Genomic DNA, 15,364 nt, shown 5'->3' with positions numbered 1-15,364 from the left:
CAGCACACAACGTGCCCAGCCTGGCTCTGCAGCAAAGTCCCTGGGCAGGGAGTGCCAGATGGTCTCTGAACCTAAAACCAAGGACAAGGCAGCGGTCTGCAACACACTCCTCAGCTTTGGACCATTCGCCTTAAAGGATGACAGGAGCCAATTGAAGAAGCTGGGAGAAGTGCCTCAACAAACATCTATGAATGTCTGCCTTAAAGGACATTTTTCAGCTGCAACCAACTCCAACACTGACCGTGGTCAAGCTGCCGTTGCTTAAAGGCTTCTAAGACGTCTTGACCAGTTCTTCAGAACCAGCGATCAACACTGAGACAGAATTTGTGACCCAGAACCACTGTGTAGGCCAGCCTGCATCTGTTCATCCAGCGTCGCTTATCAAACTGTCTTGCCACCTGATACCCGCAGCTGACTCAGGTCTAGAAGTCTGTCACAATAGCCTCAAAGGGCCCTGAAGCCGACTTGACCCAGTCAAGCACCAAGAACATCTACAGCCAAAGGAACATTGTGATTTTGTCCCGCTGGTCCATCCCAGTAGGCCTCTAGAGACATTTTAAGACCCATTGCTCCTTTTGTGCTGAAGCCAAGAAACCTAAACTTTTGTGATTATTTACTATACCGACTACCATCCTGTCAGTATCCAGAGTGCATCCCTGTTCCTTCTTTGAAACTGTCTGTCCTGTGCATTCCCTTACCGGGTGGGATGTATTTCGCAGTGTAGCAAGAACCCTCTGTTGTGATATAAATAAAGTAGGTATTTTTGATACAGCCTTGATTGGACAGTCTCTTTTGTCATTGGGTACTAATAGTACTTTCTCTGTGTTGCAACTAACCAACGATCCATGACCTTTCGGAGATCAGCCAGCTAAGGTGACTGTTCAGTTTGTGAGTGGAATTAATGCTGACTAATGCTACTAGAGATGTCAGGATTATAGTAGATGTCTTCTGGTTTATGCCAGCCCTGTGCACTATATTGCATCACATGGAATGGCGAAGTTATGGAACGCAACTTGTTCCAAGCCTTTTCCAAGACACAATTTTATTGCACAGGGTGAAGGTGGCGAGAGGTTGTCATTCTTTGTTTTGTAGTACAAACACTTCCATACTTTGGACTTGCTTGGTAGAGTGACACAATGTTTGTTCCTAGGCTGTTCTGGACATGCAAGTGCGGATGGAAGTGCAGAGCTGGTGCTGGATCTGCCACACCTGATGTGCACTTTCAGATCTAGCACACTGTGTTTGAAAGACCCTGAAGATATATAGAAGGTCCTTTCCTCATAGCTCTCAAACTGTGCATCATCCCCTGCCTTCTCTTTCTCAGTATCTCTGGATTCCAAAATTACGTATTGAGGCGTCCATGACTCACAAAGGTTATGGTGGTTGTCCTCATTATTATCTTCATACTCATCATGTTGTGAGGTTGGAGGTAAACCTGGACCTTTGCACTTATTTCTACCGACTCATCAGTAGGCACAATCTTTAACTCTATTTCTCTTTGGGTGGAACCTGGTCTGCATCCTTCCTTTTGGTGATTTCCAGTGCCCCTGACATTTTGACACTCACAATGGTTTCTACGAGGTAACAACACAAATATGGCATGTTGCATATTCAATTTGAGCCACTTAATATAATCTCCCCCTGCCTACCAGGACATATAAGACTTTTTCTCTGCAACTAGTATTTTGTATGCCCCCTAAAAGATGATACATGCAGTTACAGACACTGAATACACTCTCTTGCCTCAAAATAATTCTATGATTTGATATTCACAACTTTACAAGCAAAATAATTTGGTATACCCACTAAAAGATGGCACAGTCCATAAAAGCCACTGAATATAATTTCCCATCTCCTACCAAGAATTATACGATTTATTCTCTGCAACTAATAACTAGTATCTGATGTGGTCACTAAAGATGGCATACTCACTTCCAATCACTGAAGATATTCTCCTCATGCCGATCAAAATATATAAGTCTTTGGGCCTGATTCACAGAGCATTTTATAATTGTGCAATCCCATAGGAAAACGCTCTGTGAATCAGGCCCTTTGTCTCTGCAACTAGTACCTAGTATTTGGTCTGGTAAGTAAAGGATGGTGTAGACACTTACAGCCACTGAATAGAACCTCCTCCTGCCTACCACAAAAAATAAGCTTTTTTCCCCTATGATGAATATTTGTTATGCCGCTAAAAGGCAATGCCCTCAGTTAGAAACACTGAAAATGATCTCCTCCTGCCTACCAAGAATGATATGAATTTTCTTCTACAACTAAAAACTCGTATTTCGTCTAGCCACTAAAAAACACGATACCATAGATTTAACCGAATGCAATGTTACCTAAGGAGAAGGGACCACATTTATTTGACCAAAACTGGTAGGTAATGTTGTATATGCGTGGTGCATAATAGGTGTGGTGTGGGTAAGGGTAAAAGTTAGGGTAGGAAGGAGTAAGGGAAGTTGTGGGTGGTCTCCCCCACGCATTAAAGAAAAAAGCTTAAAAAGTAAAAAGTTAATTTCGATTTACAGTAAAATGGATTCGGTCACTTCTCCATTAGGTACATTTCTTTCGATCAAATCTACCCCATCCAAAAAAAAAACGTATACCTTTACAGTCACTTAATATAATATCCTCCTACCTACCAGTAATTGGTGTGACAGCTGAAAATGCACGTTCACACACACTAAATGCTTTTTAATGCCTGAAAAGAATTCTGAGATTTTTTTATTCAAAGCTTTACAAGCAACACGTTTTTTGGTTTGACCACTTAAAGTTGTCAAAGTGACTTACAACCACTAAATATGTTCTCCTTCTGCCTTCCAATAATAGTAAGACTTTTTCTCTGCAAATAATATTTGCCATAGCTACTAAAAGACAATGCACTCTTTTAAAGACACTGAATGCACGTCCTTGCCTCAAAACATTTCTAAGATTTATTATTCACAACTTTTCTAGCAATAAGGATTTGGTCTGGCCACAAAAAGAGGATATGGTTTCTTGCAGGCATGTAATAAAATGCCCGACTTACTAAGAAGAATTATTAGACATGTTCTCTACCGCTAATACCTAGTATTCTGTCTGGCCTCTAAAGGATGCTGCATTAACCTACAGATGCTTAATATAAGAAGACTTTTTTCCTGCAGCTAGTATTTGGCCTGACTAGTTACTAGTAACATACACACTCACAGTCACTGACTATAATCCCCTCCTGCATATCAAGTATTACACAACTTCTTTTGCCTGCAACTACTAAGTAGGATTTGGTCTGGTCACTAAATGATGGTACAGTCACTTTCAGACACTGAAAATCATATCCTCCTGCCTGCTAAGAATGAAAAGATTGTTTTCTCTGTAACTAATATTTGATATGGCCACTGAAAGACAATGCTTTCGGCTGCAGACAATTTATATTATTTCCTCCTTCCCACCAAGAAATAGGCACATTTTTGCCTGCAACAATTATTTGGGTTGGTCACTGAAATATGATGCAATCACTTATATCCACTAAATATATTCTACTCCTAACTACCAAACGTTATGCGCATTTATCTCTGTACCTACTTTCTTGAATTTGGTATGGCCACTAAAAGACAACACATTCGGTTAAACATGCAACCTGAATGCACTCTCTAGCCTGAACATAATTCTGAGATTTGGTAGTTGGAACTTTGCAAGCAATACAAATTTCTTCTGGCTGCTAAAAGATTGTACTGCCATTAAAAACAACTGAATATTATCTCGTCCTGCCTACCAAGAAATATATATATTTTTTCTCTTCAGTTAGTATTTGGAATGGCCACTAAAAGACAATCCTAATGTTTTATAGTCTCCTGCCTTCCTTTAAACAATTTGGCGCTATTCTTCTGCTCACGCTGACAGAAAATGTGAAGTTTTTTGTAATACAAGTTTGTCACTAGAATATAACGGAGTTAGTAGTCTTGGAAAAAGATGGTCTATCTTATTTCAATTTCCCACGTGTCCCTCAAGAACAAACCATTTCTATTTTCTATCTGTCCTTCATCTGAAGCCCATTTTAACTGTTCACCTCTCCATAAACTCAGCCCTATTCATTTCCTAACCCTCTTTCGTGAACAGTATATTTCATTAACTGTGCTAGCAGCCTTCTGCATTTGCCTCACTAGACTGAACCAGAAATCGAATGAATCATAGATGGCCTATTTATGTTATTTTAGCACAAACCATCCAAAGCTTTTGGAGAGAGCCACTGAGAATGCTCAAAATCAATTTCATTCATTCAAAATTTGCAATATTTGAGTCTTCCGTTTTTTGTCCTCAGTTCTTCACCCAAGCTTAGTAATCATGTATTTCCCAAAGCGGAAAAGCATACTGCACAATTATTGTTCTCACGATCAGGAATTTCAGCAGCTGGGTTTTTGTGATGTCTTTCCCCAATATCTCTCTTTATTTAAGTCTGATCACAAGTTTGGTGGTATTTCCTCGGAAAATGACATGCAGTAATTAGAAGGGTCCTCATGTTTCCAAGTGATGCAGACCCTTTAGTTATTCCCCATTGTGGAGTCCATTAAGACTCCACAGAGTTTGTCAATGTCCACAGGTTGCAATTACTATTAGTGGTAATTACTAAATGTAGTAATGCTTTTGTGTGAAGTATATACCTTCACAACAAAGCTTGCAGAAATGAAGAGCTCCAGTATTGAAACTTGCAGTTTTTTGTAGTGGTAGAACATGTTTTGTCACTTTTGCCAAACTTTTAATTAGACCCTTATATTTATTTGCCAGCATGCTGATTGCAGCAGATTTAAATCTGCTAGGGGGAATCTCTCTGATTTTGTGAAGTTTTAGGAGCTGTAGCAATGTATTTTGCAATAAAAGTCAGATCTGCTGAACAGTCTCACTTTCAGACTGCACCCAGTGTTTATAAATAATTCTGAAAAAAGGTAAGTGCACATAGGTGTCACTGCTTGAACTGTCTACTGACAAACCCCGCAAATGCAATATGGTTTGGCAACATGGCATTCATAGATAATATCTGCAGCATAAAACCCACCAGACCAGTGGCAGTAACTGTGATCAAATGCTGCAGTAATTTGACGGATTGATTCCCAAATTACCACCAAACTCATTATGCAGCCCAATGTATTGTATAGTAGCATGGACAGCTACCACCTTGGAGCTGATTACTGGAGACTTGCTTCCAAATTATGTATATACTTATTCCAAACATGTAAAAAAAAAGAGAAATGTAAGTTTCAATCCTTGGAATAGTGGTCCTCAACTTTCAGTCCATCTCATCAATGGCCTGACCAAACATTCCCCAAATTTGGCTAAAGCTAAAACAAAAAGAGGTGATGGCTTTAAGGTTTAGAATTAATCTTAACCTGTGGCATTGCTCTGGGCAACCCTCCAGACCATCGTTCTTCACCTGCCAAGTCATTACAGAATGGGAAAGACCATATGCAAATCAGGCTTGGTCCCACCCCAAAAGGGGAAGGTCAGCCCAAACTGCTATGTCACATCTGTTCTGCACAAGACCACAAGCATCCCCAGACATGTTTCAGCCTGGTTAGGCCTCATCAGTGAGGAGTAGCTTGGGTCTCTAGGCCCAGCAGGAACGGGCCCACGTCTGGGTATACCCTTCCCACTCGGGGTGACTAAAGCAAAACACACAAGGTGGTGGCTGGAAGGTTTAGAATTAATCTTAACCTCTGGCATTGCTCTGGACAACCCCTTTTTAGCACGGGACATGGTGGGACTTTGGAGCACAGCACACGCTCGAGCCATCCCAGCACGAGCTAACAGTTCCGTTTCAGCTGCCAGGTTCTTCGACGGTTTAGTCTCTTTTCAATAAAATTCTCTCTCCTTTGAGGCCTGATGCTCTTAACAAACAAACACAAAAGTTCTATTCTACGAACACTTTGGGTGATGGCCTCACCTGTGGGTAGCCCTCTTCTGGGTGCAGACCACTCAGAAATTGTATTCAACAAATTCAAAGATAGTTTCCTTGTAATATTTCTTGCTTTCACTATCTTAAAGTCTTTTTAAACAGGTTGTAGGGCTTACTGGTTTCCCTCTGCTGGGTTCACTCTCGCCATCTTTTGGTTGTCTGTTTCCCTCTGCCGGGTTCACCCTCACCGACCTTTAGTTGTCGGCTTCCCTCTGCCAGGTTCACTCTTGCAGATGATTATAGAGAATTCATCACAGAACTTTAAACTTCGCCCCTTCTCATTAGCATGTCTCTGCCAGTTTCACTCTTTCTAATCTTTTACAAAATACACTTCTTGAACTGCCGTGCTGAGTTAGCTCTTATGTCATGTGGATTCCCTTGCTTGTATTGTGCTCTTGTGCTCCACCTTTTATCCATGTGGGGAAAGGAAAGGGTGTGTGTGATTTTGTTAAATTGCCTGACTTTGCCTGACCTTTAGGTTGGGATATGTCAGAGGAACAGTTCCTCTGACATGTCCCAATGAATGAGTCCACTGGCGGTGGTGTGCAAAAGGTTTTTTGTCGTAAAAAGGGGGTGTTTAGAGTGTCAGAGTATTTTACAGGGTACGATGGGGAAGAAGTGGTGTAGGGTATAACAACCCTCGTATCAGGAGCATTGGTGACCTTATAAGGGAGACATGGTTAGGGTTTGGGAAACAAACTGTAATGACCGGAATTGTTATCATAAGAGGAACAGCAGGAATTGTGGGAACCATAGTTTTTTGTTTGAGCAGACTGGGAGCGTGGGAAAGAATAATCATAGGGACATGGAGAAGAATGGTTGGGAATATTCAGATAGGAAACAGGGAAATAGGGATACTGGGATATATACTTTTTGGGTGTAACTGGATTTGGAGCCTTAGATGATTTGTTACATATGGAGGGGTTGTTGGATCTGGGCAGAAGAGTTTTAATGGGAGGAAGTGAGGCAGATGTACTATAACCTATAAAGATCTTAGGTATTTTGCCCTCCTCTCCTTCTTCCTCTCTGGTGGCATACCGCATCTCACCTGAGGTATTTCCCTGAGCACTACCCCGGACTCCCCCATCCAGGTGATCCTCTCTTACTCGTCTGCTCCTAGGGTTGGGATCTGAGAGTGTCAGCCCTTCCGAGGCCTCCTGAGTAAGGGTTTCCCGAGGTCTGCTTGGGAGAATACCCCCAGGTTTCTCACACCTCTTTAACTTCAATCTGTTGTCTTCATAGAACCTTGCTGTATATCAAGACAGACTTGCCTAATGCAAATTCAAACAAATTGTTGAACATGATAAGTACGATATGCGCTGTTGGCATTAACTCTTTCATTGCTGAATTTCAGTGGTCTCATCTCATTTGTGAAGTTTGAATATGTCGATTGAAATGGTGTTAAATATCCCAAATATTGAAACCATTTTAAAGAATGAGGCAAAACAAAATGACAAGGTTAAGAACATCAAAAACCTCACTTTAAAAAGGAGATAGAATATTCCCATCAGAGCATTTCCCTAAATACACTGTGCACTTAACCAAACATTGCTCAATCGAACGTAATCGTTTTATTGTACACCTTTGCTTTAACATTCTGTCAACGGTGGAATATCTCTGTCCGTGGTCCAGTATCCCTTTGGTTGATAGATTATGTCGACTGTGCACCAAAGATATTGAAACTAGTCGCCACATACTAATTTCCTGCTCAGTAATAAAAATTCATTGTGACAAGGGATATGGTCACTTTGTCACGCAGCTCCAACATATAGAACTTCAACAATTCTGGAGCATGTTATTTGGAGCTGAATCAGTAGTCATCACTGCTGCTGCCCACCACATCTGGAAAGAAGCTGTAAAGCTCTTTGCAACTGGGTATCTTATTTTAGCCTTTGCAAAAGTAATCTTTCAAGAACATTTCGTTTCTTCTGAAAGTTATGTATGGCTTAATTAATGCGACATTTAAAAAAACAAATAAATAAATAAACTGGTTTTCTCTTTTCCTTTTATTACTCGTAAGTCATTTATGTCCATAGTATTCAAGATTGTGTTTTTAAGCTGTCATCATTGGTTGTTTATTAAATGTGCTAAAGGTTTGTTCCAATAACCAAATGCACAATACAAAACATTAATATATATATATATATATATATCTATATATATATATAGGAAGAGCACTTTTTGGGCGGCTTATAACTTCGCTCCCCTGGACGAATCCTCACCAAACTTTGCAAAAAAAGTATATGGCCCACTCTGAATTTGCAAAGTTTGGTGAGGTTTGGTCCAGGGGGGGCAAAGTTATGGGGGGTCCCAAAACTTTTTTTTTTTCCCATAGACATAATGGGAAAAAACTTTGCTCACGCCTACAGCCCAAACCGCTGGACGGATTTACACCAAATTTACAGCAGGAGCGACGGCTTGGTCCCGAAAGCGTGCTTTTTTTTTGGTGTAAATCCAACCAGTAGCTTTTTTAAAAAAGACAAAAATGTAAGTGAAAATAATGTGTGATATCTGTGTCCGCTTCGCGGACACGCTTCCCTGTTCGCTCCGCAGACAGGACGGGGATTGGGCAAGCGACTTGCGTGATGTCCGCGGACATCTGACGTGCTCTCCCATTGGCTGTAGTAAAGCATGCAGTGCGTCTTATTTTCAGAGACGCCCGCCATCTTAGTTTATTGTTCATATATTGGCATCTGTGGCAAGCTCTGCGGTGACTTCAGACTTCACAAGTTATTATCACAACTTAACAAGCGAAAATTCCGATGCGATAAGATCAGAGGACAGCGGAGCCTCCAATGGGCTGTGTGAGGCTCATGTGGATTACACTTCCTGAACGTCCCAGGCTGCTGCAGACTTGCAGGAGACACGCCATCGGTACACGGTGGCCTGCGGAGGACTGAGGAGCGGATATCCCGTTCCCCCCACCCCCGCTCATTACCCGTGTCTCCCTCCTGTATCCACCCACCCATGCTCATTACCCGTATCTCCCTCCTGTACCCCCCACCCCCCGATCATGCCAGTGTCTCCCTCGTGTTCCCCCCACTCCCCCTGCTCATTACCCGTGTCTCTCTCTTTTTCCCCCCATCCCCCAGCTCATTACCGTGTCTCCCTCCTGTACCCCCCACCCCGCTCATGACCGTGTCTCTCTCTTGTTTCCCCACACCCCTCGCTCATGTCCCGTGTCTCCCCTGTTCCCCCCCACCCCCTGCTGATGCCCCGTGTCTCCCTTCTGTTCCCCCCACCCCCGCTCATGCCCCATGTCTCCCCTGTTCCCCCCACCCCCCGCTCCTGCCCCGTGTCTCCCTCCCATTCCCCCCCACCCCCGCACATGTCCCGTGTCTCCCCTGTTCCCCCCACCCCCCGCCCATGCCCTGTGTCTCCCTCCTGTTCCTCCACCCCCCGCTCATGCCCCGTGTCTCCCTCGTGTTCCCCCCACCCCCCGCTCATGTCCCGTGTCTCCCCTGTTCCCCCCCACTCCCCTCTCATGCCCCGTGTCTCCCTCCTGTTCCCCCCACCCCTGCTCATGCCCTGTGTCTCCCTCCTGTTCCCCCCACCCCCGCTCATGCCCTTGTCTCCCTCCTGTTGCCCCCCACCCCCACTCATGCCTGTGTCTCTCTCCTGTTACCCTCCACCCCCTGCTCATGCCCCGTGTCTCCCTCTTGTTGCCCCCCACCCCCGCTCATGCCCCGTGTCTCCCTCGTGTTCCCCCATCCCCCACTCATGCCCGTGTCTCCCTCCTGTTGCCCCCCACACCCTGCTCATGCCCCGTGCCTCTCTCCTGTTACCCCCACCCCCGCTCTTGCCCCGTGTCTCCCTCTTGTTGCCCCTCATGCCCCGTGTCTCCCTCATGTTCCCCCACCCCCTGCTCATGCCCCGTGTCTCCCTCGTGTTCCCCCCACCCCCCGCTCATGCCCCGTGTCTCCCTGCTGTTGCCCCCCACCCCCCGCTCATGCCCGTATCTCCTGTTGCCCCCCACCCCTGCTCATGCCCCGTGTCTCTCTGCTGTTGCCCCCCACCCCCTGCTCATGCCCGTGTCTCCCTGCTGTTGCCCCCCATCCTCCGCTCATGCTCCTGTCTCTCTCCTGTTACCCCCCCACCCTCCGCTCATGCCCTGTGTCTCCCTTGTGTTCCCCCCACCCCCCGCTCATGCCCTGTGTCTCCCTCGTGTTGTCCCCCACCCCCGCTCATGCCCCATGTCTCTCTCCTGTTACCCCCCCACCCCCATCTCATGCCCCATGTCTCTCTCCTGTTACCCCTCACCCCCCTCTCATGCTCCGTGTCTCTCTCCTGTTACCCCCCACCCCCTCTCATGCCCCGTGTCTTTCTCCTGTTGCCCCCCACCCCCCGCTCATGCCCCGTGTCTCCCTGCTGTTGCCCCCCACCACCCGCTCATACTCTGTGTCTCTCCCCTGTTACCCTCCACCCCCGCTCATGCCCCATGTCACCCTACTGTTGCCCCCCACCCCCCGGTCATGCCCAGTGTCTCCCTGCTGTTGCCCCCCACCCCCTGCTCATGCCCCGTGTCTCCCTGCTGTTGCCCCCCAGCACCCGCTCATGCTCCGTGTCTCTCTCCTGTTACCCCCACCCAGTCTCATGCCCCATGTCTCCCTCGTGTTCCCCCCACCCCCCGCTCATGCCCCGTGTCTCCCTGCTGTTGCCCCCCACCCCCTCTCATGTCCCGTGTCTCTCTCCTGTTACCCCCCACCCCCCTCTCATGCCCCGTGTCTCTCTCCTGTTCCCCCCACCCCCGGTCATGCCCTGTGTCTCCCTGCTGTTGCCCCCCACCCCCTGCTCATGCGCCGTGTCTCTCTCCTGTTACCCACCACCCCCCGCTCATGCCCCGTGTCTCCCTGCTGTTGCCCCCCACCGCCCACTCATGCCCCGTGTCTCTCTCCTGTTACCCCCACCCCCCCTCTCATGCCCCGTGTCTCTCTCCTGTTGCCCCCACCCCCGGTCATGCCCTGTGTCTCCTTGCTGTTGCCCCCCACCCCCTGCTCATGCGCCGTGTCTCTCTCCTGTTACCCACCACCCCCCGCTCATGCCCCGTGTCTCCCTGCTGTTGCCCCCACCCCCCACTCATGCCCGTGTCTCTCTCCTGTTACCCCCCACCCCCGGTCATGCCCTGTGTCTCCCTGCTGTTGACCCCCACCCCCCGCTCATGCCCTGTGTCTCTCTCCTGTTCCCCCCACCCCCCCTCATGCTCTGTGTCTCTCTCCTGTTGCCCCCACCCCCCGCTCATGCCCCGTGTCTCCCTGCTGTTGGCCCAACCCCCGCTCATGCCACGTGTCTCTCTCCTGTTACCCCCACCCCCCTGTCATGCCCCGTGTCTCCCTGCTGTTGCCCCCCACCCTCGCTCATGCCCCTCTCTTCTGTTACCCCCACCCCCCTCTCATGCCCCGTGTCTTTCTCCTGTTGCCCCCCACACCTAGGTCATGTCCCGTGTCTCCCTGCTGTTGCCCCCCACCCCCCGGTCATGCCCCGTGTCTCCCTGCTGTTGCTCCCCACCCCCGCTCATGCCCCGTGTCTCTCTCCTGTTCCCCCATCCCCCGCTCATGCCTCGTGTCTCCCCTGTTCCCCCCACCCCCCGCTCATGGCCCGTGTCTTCCTGCTGTTGCCCCCTACCCCCCGCTCATGCCCCGTGTATCTCTCCTGTTACCCCCCACGCCCCTCTCATGCCCCGTGTCTCTCTCCTGTTACCCCCCACCCCCCTCTCATGCCCCGTGTCTCTCTCCTGTTGCCCCCCACTCCCAGGCGATGCTCCGTGTCTCCCTGCTGTTGCCCCCCACCCCCCGCTCATGCCTTGTGTCTCTCCCTTGTTACCCCCCGCTCACGCCCCATGTCTCCCTGCTGTTGCCCCCCACCCCTGGTCATGCCCTGTGTCTCCCTGCTGTTGCCCCCACCTCCCTCTCATGCCCTGTGTCTCCCTACTGTTGCCCCCCACCCCCTGCTCATGCCCCGTGTCTCTCTCCTGTTACCCCCCACCCCCGTTCATGCCCCGCGTCTCCCTCGTGTTCCCCCCACCCCGCTCATGCCCCGTGTCTCCCTGCTGTTGCCGCCCTCTCATGCCCCATGTCTTTATCCTGTTACCCCCCACCCCCTCTCATGCCCCGTGTCTCTCTCCTGTTGCCCCCCAACCCCCGGTCATGCCCCGTGTCTCCCTGCTGTTGCCTCCCACCCCCCGCTCATGCCCCGTGTCTCTCTCCTGTTACCCACCACCCACCGCTCATGCCACGTGTCTCCCTGCTGCTGCCCCCCACCCCCCACTCATGCCCCGTGTCTCTCTCCTGTTACCCCCACCCTCCTCTCATGCCCCGTGTCTCTCTCCTGTTGCCCCCTACCCCCCGGTCATGCCCAGTGTCTCCCTGCTGTTGCCCCCCACCCCCCACTCATGCCCCGTGTCTCTCTCCTGTTACCCCCCACCCCCGGTCATGCCCCGTGTCTCCCTGCTGTTGCCCCCCACACCCTGCTCATGCCCCGTGTCTCTCTCCTGTTCCCCCAACCCACCTCATGCCCTGTGTCTCTCTCCTGTTGCCCCCCACCCCCGTCTCATGCCCCTTGTCTCCCTGCTGTTGCCCCCCAACCCCCGCTCATGCCACGTGTCTCTCTCCTGTTACCCCCACCCCCTGTCATGCCCCGTGTCTCCCTGCTGTTGCCCCCCACCCACGCTCATGCCCCGTCCCTCTCTCCTGTTACCCCCACCCCCTCTCATGCCCCGTTTCTTTCTCCTGTTGCCCCCCTCACCCCGGTCATGTCCCGTGTCTCCCTGCTGTTGCCCTCCACCCCCCGCTCATGCCCCGTGTCTCCTGTTACCCCCCCACCCCCCGGTCATGCCCTATGTCTCCCTGCTGTTGCTCCCCACCCCCGCTCATGCCCCGTGTCTCTCTCCTGTTCCCCCATCCCCCGCTCATGCCTCGTGTCTCCCCTGTTCCCCCACCCCCCGCTCATGCCCCGTGTCTCCCTGCTGTTGCCCCCTACCCCCCGCTCATGCCCCGTGTATCTCTCCTGTTACCCCCCACACCCCTCTCATGCCCAGTGTCTCTCTCCTGTTACTCCCCACCCCCCTCTCATGCCCCGTGTCTCTCTCCTGTTGCCCCCCACTCCCAGGTCATGCTCTGTGTCTCCCTGCTGTTGCCCCCCACCCCCTGCTCATGCCCCGTGTCTCTCCCTTGTTACCCCCCACCCCCGCTCACGCCCCATGTCTCCCTGCTGTTGCCCCCCACCCCCGGTCATGCCCCGTGTCTCCCTGCTGTTGCCCCCACCTCCCTCTCATGCCCCGTGTCTCCCTGCTGTTGCCCCCCACCCCCGCTCATGCCCCGTCCCTCTCTCCTGTTACCCCCACCCCCTCTCATGCCCCGTGTCTTTCTCCTGTTGCACCCCCTCACCCCGGTCATGTCCCGTGTCTCCCTGCTGTTGCCCCACACCCGCCACTCATGCCCCGTGTCTCCTGTTACCCCCCCAACCCCCGGTCATGCCCCGTATCTCCCTGCTGTTGCTCCCCGCCCCCGCTCATGCCCCGTGTCTCTCTCCTGTTCCCCCATCCCCCGCTCATGCCTCGTGTCTCCCCTGTTCCCCCCACCCCCCGCTCATGCCCCGTGTCTCCCTGCTGTTGCCCCCTACCCCCCGCTCATGCCCCGTGTATCTCTCCTGTCACCCCCCAAGCCCCTCTCATGCCCTGTGTCTCTCTCCTGTTACCCCCCACCCCCTCTCATGCCCCGTGTCTCTCTCCTGTTGGCCCCACTCCCAGGTCATGCCCCGTGTCTCCCTGCTGTTGCCCCCCATCCCCCGCTCATGCCCCGTGTCTCTCCCTTGTTACCCCCCACCCCCCGCTCACGCCCCATGTCTCCCTGCTGTTGCCCCCCACCCCCGGTCATGCCCCGTGTCTCCCTGCTGTTGCCCCCACCTCCCTCTCATGCCCTGTGTCTCCCTACTGTTGCCCCCCACCCCCCGCTCATGCCCCGTGTCTCTCTCCTGTTACCCCCCACCCCCGTTCATGCCCCGCGTCTCCCTCGTGTTCCCCCCACCCCGCTCATGCCCCATGTCTCCCTGCTGTTGCCCCCACTCATGCCCCGTGTCTCTATCCTGTTACCCCCCACCACCCTCTCATGCCCCGTGTCTCTCTCCTGTTGCCCCCACCACCCAGTCATGCCCCGTGTCTCCCTGCTGTTGCCCCCCACCCCCGCTCATGCCCCGTGTCTCTCTCCTGTTACCCCCCACCCCCCAGTCATGCCCCGTGTCTCCCTGCTGTTGCCCCCCACCCCCCGCCCATGCCCTCTGTCTCTCTCCTGTTACCCCCTACCCCCCTCTCATGCCCCGTGTCTCTCTCCTGTTGCCCCCACCCCCCGCTCATGCCCCATGTCTCCCTGCTGTTGCCCCCACCCCCTGCTCATGCCCCGTGTCTCTCTCCTGTTACCCCCCACCCCCGGTCACGCCCCATGTCTCCCTGCTGTTGCCCCCCACCCCCCGCTCATGCCCTGTGTCTCTCTCCTTTTCCCCCACCCCCGCTCATGCCTCGTGTCTCCCCTGTTCCCCCACCCCCCGCTCATGCCCTGTGTCTCTCTCCTGTTACTCCCCACCCCCTCTCATGCCCCATGTCTCCCTTCTGTTGCCCCTCACCCCCCACTCATGCCCCTTGTCTCTCTCCTGTTACCCCCCACCCCCCGGTCATGCCCCGTGTCTCCCTGCTGTTGCTCCCCACCCCCGCTCATGCCCCGTGTCTCTCTCCTGTTGCCCCCCACCCCCGGTCATGCCCCGTGTCTCCCTGCTGTTGCCCCCACCCCCCGCTCATGCCCCGTGTCTCCCTGCTGTTGCCCCCCACCCCCCAGTCATGCCCCGTGTCTCCCTCCTGTTACCCCCTACCCCCCTCTCATGCCCTTTGTCTCTCATCTGTTGCCCCCCACCCCCTGGTCATGCCCGTGTCTCTCTCCTCTTGCCCCCCACCCCCTGGTCATGCCCCGTGTCTCCCTCCTGTTGCCCTCCACCCCCGGCTCATGCCCCGTGTCTCTCTTCTGTTATCCCCCACTCCCCTCTCATGCCCTGTGTCTCCCTCGTTTTCCCCCCACCCCCCGCTCATGCCCCGTGTCTTTCTCCTGTTACCCCCCACTCCCCGCTCATGCCCCGTGTCTCTCTCCTGTTACCCCCATCCCACTCTCATGCCCCGTGTCTCTCTCCTGTTGCCCCCCACCCCCTGCTCATGCCCCGTGTCTCTCTCCTGTTGCCCCCCACCCCCTGCTCATGCCCCATGTCTCCCTGCTGTTGCCCCCCGCCCCCCTCTCATGCCCTGTGCTTCTCTCCTGTTCCCCCCACCCCCTGGTCATGCCCCATGTCTCCCTGCTGTTGCCCCCACCCCTCGCTCATGCCCCGTGTCTCTCTCCTGTTACCCCCATCCCCTGCTCATGCCCCGTGTCTCCCTGCTGTTGCCCCCCACTCCCTGCTCAT

The sequence above is a fragment of the Ambystoma mexicanum genome, chromosome 6p (genome assembly GCF_040938575.1).
Source record: "Ambystoma mexicanum isolate Mex_15411 chromosome 6p, UKY_AmexF1_1, whole genome shotgun sequence".
Lineage (NCBI taxonomy): Eukaryota > Metazoa > Chordata > Amphibia > Caudata > Ambystomatidae > Ambystoma > Ambystoma mexicanum.
This window is presented reverse-complemented; position numbering follows the sequence as displayed.